Source organism: Bubalus bubalis, chromosome 9 (genome assembly GCF_019923935.1).
Source record: "Bubalus bubalis isolate 160015118507 breed Murrah chromosome 9, NDDB_SH_1, whole genome shotgun sequence".
Lineage (NCBI taxonomy): Eukaryota > Metazoa > Chordata > Mammalia > Artiodactyla > Bovidae > Bubalus > Bubalus bubalis.
In genome coordinates this window covers 94,299,304-94,306,887 of record NC_059165.1, presented here as the reverse complement: position 1 = coordinate 94,306,887, position 7,584 = coordinate 94,299,304, and the positions used below count along the sequence as shown (strand labels likewise).

Below are 7,584 nucleotides of genomic sequence, written 5' to 3'. Positions count from 1 at the left end.
GAGCAAAATAGCACATTTCTGTCAGTCATGCCTGAGAACACTTTTCCCCACAGCTTCACCAGCAATGCGTGTTACAACTTTTTAAAATTTGTGTCAGTTTGAGGAAGTGGCATCTCACCATTATCTCAATTTACATGTTCTTACCCACAGCCCATCTGAACATCTTTTCATCTGATCTGGGGACTTGAATTTACTTTTCTGCGTAGTACTTATTGGGCTTCCAGGGTGATGCTATTGGTAAAGAACCTGTCTTCAATGCAGGAGACATAAGAGATGCGAATTCCGTCCCTGGGTAGGAAGATCCCCTGGAGGAGGATATGGCAACCCACTCCAGTATTCTTGCCTGAGAAATCCCATGGACAGAGGAGCCTGGTGGGCTACAGTCCATGGGGTTGCAAAAGAGTTGGTTGCAACTTATGGACTAACAACAATAACATAGAGACATGAAGTAAATTGGTGGTTACCCAAACCTGAGGCGAAAGGTGAATAAAGCCTGAATGATTAATGGGTACAGAGTTTTCCTTTAGAATGTTGAAAATGTTTTGAAACTAGAGAAAGGTGGTGGTTGCATAACATGGTCAGTATAGCAAATGGTCACTGAATTGTATACTTTGAAATATTTTGTGAATTTTTACATCAATAAAGGAATATTTGAAAAGAAAAGAGGTAAAATGCCAACTTTTCATGTATTCTGGGATATCTTTCTGGATTTTTATGATTTTTTCTTACTCATCTATTTAACTATTTTAACTTCAATTGACTCATCCCCCTATTCATTTTTAACATTTGTCTTGGCTAGTCTTCCATATGATTTTTATCCAATTCAGGAAAAATAATTATGCCTGTCCCATTGGAATGCTTAATGTAATTGTATTAAATTTATAATTTTGGATAACATATTTTATCAATGTCAACCCATCAAAGCAGTGTATGTCTTTCCATTACTTCAGATTTTGCTTTATCTCTTTTAATGAGATTTATGATTGTTTTTCTTTCCTTTTTTTTTGGCCATGCCTCGAAGCTTGTGAGATCTTAGTTCCCCAACCAGGGATTGAACCCAGGCCCTCAGCAATGAAAGCGCTGAGTCTTAACCACTGGACCACCAGGGAATTCTCTAGATTTTATTATTTTTTTAATACAGTATCATATACACTAAATATAGTATAATATTTACTATTAATCTTAGAGTAATTGCCGGGAGCCTGCATATCGCATACCAAGTGCATATTGCATATTGCATATTGAGTGCAGCACTTTCCACAGCATCATCTTTCAGGATCTGGAATAGCTCAACTAGAATTCTATCACTGCCGGGAGCCAGAGTGAGGAACTCCGCCCATGGCAAAGGTCATGAGGAAGGAGGCTCGGCATACGCAAAGGCGGGATCGAGCCTCAGGAGTCCCCCTGGAAATTCTCGAGCGTCTACCCCCAAACCAGAGTCTGCCTACTTTCTGCTTTGTGCTTTCACCTACACCTCTGACTTTACGGGGGCTGTCCCCCACTATCTCTCTCTGAAAAAAGAGTTAGCTTACAGCTCCAGTTAATAATTCCTGGGTGTGACAGTGTTTCAACCTACAAACTTCTTTGGAAATCCTCTAGCCTGCCTGAATAGGTTTTTCTGGCCACATGTAATTGTTCAGAGCCTCCCAACTGTGAGAGGCAGGAGATGTTCTAAACTGTCTAAACACAGATTCCTTTGAGTAGTTAAAAGATTGATTAGAAATTGTATTGGTGAAGGGTTTTTCACTTATTGGGCCAATGTTTGCTGCTAAATCTCCATACCCCTTACCTACTGTGTCCTTGGCAGTGTATTGATTGATATAATGGGTGTATAGAAATGTAAGTAGTGGCCTCAATGTTTGTAACGTTGGACCCTTGAGTTAATTCTTTTCTTGATTGAGCCCACCTCACCTTTGCCCTATAGGAATGCAGCTTTGTCCAATGCTTTTTTGGAGGCTGGCGCCTGACTTTGGAATAATCACCTTTAGAGAAAAATAAGTTTCTTAAAATGTTAACAGGCCTCCGGGCCAGAAGATGATGCAAATCACCTAAACTTTTGCATATGATAAGTTTGTAGGAAGAAAGCCTGGCTTACTGCATGACTCTACCCCTTCCCCCATTATCCTCTATGCATAACTTAAGGTATAAAAACTACTTTGAAAAATAAAGTGCGGGCCTTGTTCACAGAAACTTGGTCTCCCCATGTCGTTCTTTCTCTTCTGGCTGAATTTCCACTGAGTTTTTCTCACTGAAATTTTCTCCACTAAATTTCCTCACTGAGCTATCCTTATTTCAACACTCTTTATATCCTTAATTAACATTTAATTAAGCAATTGTTTCCTGATCACCGATGCCGTCTCTCCTTCGAATACCCTGGATCAGCTGGGGCTGGACCCTGGCAAGTAATTACTTTTATATTTAAACAATTCCTTTCTCTTTTTTAAAAATTTTACTTCACTTTCACTAAAAAAAAGCCTGCTAAATTTTATCAAACAGTACCTGTTAATACGATCTTGTGGTTTTTCTTATTTAATCTGATAGAGTGCTTTTTACTGTAACTCTGGTATTTTGAAAATAAAGCTGTGTCAGACTGTAGCTTCTCTTTTGGACGCATGACAATATTTGATAACATTAAAAAATTTTTTTCTATGTGCTTAGATGAGGTTGATCTGTATATTTCTGTCCTGTCATTATTAAGCTTTGGAATTGAAGTCTTGAATTCATAAAATGCAGTCATAGATGCATTGGGTGAGTTTTCTGTATTTTTCTATGGAGTAGTTTTAATAATTTGGATTGTGATTACGATTATTTAGTTTAGAGAAACTTTCCCAATATAGTTCTTTAATCACCTTGCTAATATGTTTTATTTGAGCAACTGAACTGAACTGAACTGAATATCTTTTATAGTCGTTGACCTAACCAGACGTTCCCCTTGGGTCAGTGATCAGACTGTGCATTTTTCTCAGAAATCATTTCCTTTAGGTTTTCCAGAACATTGCCTGGGCGGCATGTACAATTCTCTTATTTGACTGTTTACGTCTATGCTGACACTTAATCGATTCCAAGGTCCCTAATGGTGTTTATTTTTCTCCTTGCTCTGATTTATAAATTAATCAGTCTGGTACGAGGTAATATTTCATTGGTTTTTAAAGAATCCACTTCCTTTCTCACCCTATTTGACCTTCCCTTCATTTGATTCATTTCCATTTTTCCTTTCTATCTATTGCATCTTCCTAATATCCCCCTTCCCAGGGGCTTCCTTGTTGGTCTAGTTTGCTTATTTATTTATTCTGATTCAGGTATAAGTTTGATCCCCGGTCAGTGAACAAAGATCCCACATGCCTGGCAACGTGGCCAAAAAAAAACAAAACAGTAATTTCTTTCTTCTTAATTTTTTTTGCTCTTAGTCTAATTTGTTAACACAGTTCCTTTATTTTCATTTTCTCTTTTTCTTTTTTTTGGCTGATCTTATTTCGCCCACTAGAGACCAAACTCAGGCTATGGCAGAGACAGCACTCAGTCCTAACCACTGGACTGCCAGGCAATTCCCATATTTATTTATTTATTTTTTCTTTAACAACTGGAAAATTGGGCTCTGAGCATTTCTCCAAGATCAGTTTTATATGTCTCAGGGATTTGTATGTAAAATGTTTTTTTCACTGTTTCTGAATCGTTTACCAGCTCACTTTTGGCCTCCTCTGTCATTCAAGTCATTGGCTTTTGTGGCCGCTGGTCTGTTTGGGGCAAAGAGGATGACAGGGATGTGGAATAGGGATGGGGTTATGAGAGAGGTTATGGGTGGCGTCTTTGTTCTCTTCTTTTATTTCTTTTATCCCTTCCATTCTAGAACAATACTCATCCTAGACAGTTTAGAGTGTATCTTTTTGTTTGTTTCTGATTCTGCAAGATGTATATTTTGCTCTGTGCCTGTTTCCCGTATGCCAAAATGAAGCTGTTCTCTATCTCCCGCTTTGTCCTTTCTCTCTCATTTCTTCCCTTCTCTATTGGCATTTTATTTCAAATAAAATTGCATATTATGTATATTTGAATCAGAATCTGCATTTTTTCCCCTTAAGGTTTAATTCACATAGCATAAAATGCACACAATCCAATTTCAGAACACTTTTATTACCCCCTAAAGAAACCTCACACCCATTGGCAGTCACCTCTCATCCCCTCTTCCCATTGCCCCAGGCAACCTCAACTCTACCTCTGTCTCTGTGGATTTGCCTGTGTGGGCAGTCAAGTAAATAGAATCATGCCACATGTGAATTTTGTTATCTGGCTTTTTTCACTCACCATAATGCCCTCACAGTCATCCACGTTGCACTGTGAATCAACATTTCATGGCTGGATAATATCTCATTGCATGGAAGGATTTTTTATTATCCTTTTATTATCCATTCATCAGTTGTTTCCACTTTTCGGCACCTTGTTAGAAAAGTTTATCCATGTTGCTTCATGAGAGGTATGTCTGTTACCTCCAGCTGCTCGCAGGACTTCTGGCCATATGTCCCCAAGTTTCACCATTCATCTGCTCCGCCAGCAATGAACTGGGTGTGTATGTACATGTGTTAAGTCACTTCAGTCATATCCGACTCTTTGCATTACTATATATTATAGCCCACCAGGTTCCTCTGTCCATGGGAATCCAGGCAAGAATACTGGAGTGGGTTGCCATGCCCTCCTCCAAGGGAACGTCCCGGCCCAGGGATCTAACCCTCATCTCCTGCTTTAACAGGTGGATTCTTGACCACAAGCGCCACCTGGGAAGCCCACAATGGACCCTAGAGCCATTCAAATCCCTGCTAGGCAAAATGATTATACAATGAACTGGATTGTTCCTCTTTTTTATTTTTAGAGCAGCAGATTGCTATTATTGATCTAATCAATATATCTTCTGCTATTTCCCTAATGATAGTTATTCAGTGGGGTTGTGTTACTTTTTTTTTCTCCTTCAATTGCTTTATTTTCCTGGGTTTGTTTATTTTTCCTGTGTTTATTCTGGTCTCTACCTTTCGTTTTGGAGGTTTCCTTAAATTTTATATTTGAATGTGAGGTTTAAGGCCTGACATGGTGGCGGACGGTGGGGTTGGTGTCAGTGGGGAGTTTCACCAAAGGCAAACTTTTCCAGAGGTCTCTCCCAAACGTCAGTCTCTATAGGTCTTTTCTCTGAAACCACTGGGTTTTTTCCAGAGAATACTCTCAGTCTCCTGTGTGTGGGGGTCAGAGGTGCTTTCTTTTCCAGAGAATACTCTTAGTCTCCTGTGTGGGGGGAGCAGGAGGCAGAGGAGAGCACCTTTGGCTTTCTTGGCACCCAAGAAAGTTTGGGGCTTCCCAGGTGGCTCAATGGTAAAGAATCTACCTGCAATGCAGGAGATGTGGGTTTGATCACTGGGTCGGGACAATTCTCTGGAGAAGGAAATGACAACCCACTCCAGAATTCTTGCCTGGAGAATCCCATGGACAGAGGAGCCTGGCAGGCTATAGACCATGAGGCGGCAAAGAGTTGGACACAACTTAGCGACTAAACCACCACAATAGAAGCTGTTTACTTAATACAACAAAATAGCCGGTTATGTTACTAGCAGAATGGATTTATTTAAGAGCAGCTAAGAATTGCAATTCAGGATCTGCAACTGTGATGAACCACATGTAAATCCATTAAAACAAAGAAGAGGAAACTCTTTTATAGAGGAGAAGGGGAAGTTGGGAGAGGCTGTTGTAAATAAAAAGGCCATTGGAGGAAACTGGGAGTTAGAAATATTGTTGTTTAGTTGCCAAGTCATGTCCAACCTTTTATGACCCCATGGACTGCAGCATGCCAGGCCTCCCTGTCCCTCACCATCTCCCCGAGTTTGCCTAACTTCATGTCCATTGAGTCGGTGACACCACCCAACCATCTCATCCTCTGTCACCCTCTTCTTCTGCCCTCAATCTTTCCCAGCATCAGAGTCTTAAAATACCATTCTGGGGAGACAAATTAATGGAAAAATCCATGTGCAGCAGCCAGGCTGACCATGAGAACACCCCAGGCCCTGGAGACAGTCTGTCTGCAGCCCCAGACAGGAAGGATGGGGCTGGTGGGGTTGGAAAGTGGCTGTGCCCTGCCAGGTGTAGGGACACAAGAAACAGTCTTCCCAGAACCCAGAAAAAAGCAAAGAACTATTGCTGGAATTAAGGAGCTTAGCCATGGCTGAGGTATCCTCACCAGTTTGATTGAGGTCAAGGGGAAGGCCTCTGGGGTCATGCGCAGGTGGGATACACTCCCTGCCCATCTCTCTATAGCTCTAGGCTCTCAGTTTCAATCTCCACAACTCTTTTCCTTATTTATGCATTAATATTTGCTTCTATCTACTGATTTAGCTGTGCTGGATCTTCGCTGTGGTACACAGGTCTTCTGTCTTCGTTGAGACGTACAGGATCTTTAGCTGTGGCAGGCAGGATCCCCCCTGAGACGTGTGAACTCTTAGCTGCAGCGTGTGGGATCTAGCTCCGTAACCAGGGAAGGAACCTGGGTCCCCTGTATCGGGAGCTTGGAGTCTCAGCCACTGGACCACCAGGGAAGTCCAGAATCTCCATGACTCCTGATCTCCCCTCTGGAAGATGCAAATAATATTAATCCCGGCCTCCCAGGGTCCCCAAAGGGGCTCAAGATTACGTTTGAGCATGAGACATTACAGACCAACAACAATAATTCTGAAGTAACAGTTAAGAATCAGAAAGTGCTTTCCCTGTGCCAAGCACTGTCTTTCTTCTTGATGTATATTATCTGATCACCACGACATCGCCACAACAGCCCCACACAACCGGTGTTGCTGTCAGGCCATCGTGCAAAAGAGCAAACTTTGTGTTTCAAAGAACTTGAATAGTCCCCTGGCAGAGCTGGGACTTGCAGTCTGCCCTGCAACCCCACAGCCCCCTTGCCTCTTTGAGGGCAAAGGATTTTGTTTTTGTTTTTGTTTTTTTGCAATCTACCCAAGACAACCTGTGTCCTGGTGAAGGGGGGCAGGGGAGGGTCTTCCATGGGGAAGCTTAGACACATTGTAACAAATTATAATCAAGTTCACCCATTGCTACTAGGTCTCAACTTCATCCGACTCCAAGAAGGTCTAGCTTCAGTTCAGTTCAGTCACTCAGTTGTGTCCAACTCTTTGAGACCCCATGGACTGCAGCACGCCAGGCCTCCCTGTCCATCAACAACTCCCGGAGTTTACCCAAACTCATGTCCATTGAGTCGGTGATGCCATCCAACCATCTCATCCTCTGTCATCCCCTTCTCCTCCCACCTTCAATCTTTCCCAGCATCAGGGTCTTTTCAAATGAGTCAGCTCTTCGCATCAGGTGGCCAAAGTATTGGAGTTTCAGCTTCAACATCAGTCCTTCCAATGAACACTCAGGACTGATCTCCTTTAGAATGGACTGGTTGGATCTCCTTGCAGCCTAAAGGACTCTCAAGAGTCTTCTCCAACACCACAGTTCAAAAGCATCAATTATTCGGCACTCAGCTTTCTTTATAGTTGAACTCTCACATCCATACATGACTACTAGAAATATGATTTTGGAGCCCCAAAAAACAAAGTC

At 41.9% G+C, this 7,584-nt stretch overlaps 1 non-coding gene across 1 annotated transcript; it reads right to left on the bottom strand.

Moving 5' to 3' along the window:
• Positions 1-1,036: 1,036 nt before the first annotated feature.
• TRNAE-UUC lies at positions 1,037-1,109 on the bottom strand. The gene has a single exon. It is a non-coding gene; the product is annotated as a tRNA-Glu (tRNA).
• Between the last annotated feature and the right edge of the window lie 6,475 nt (positions 1,110-7,584).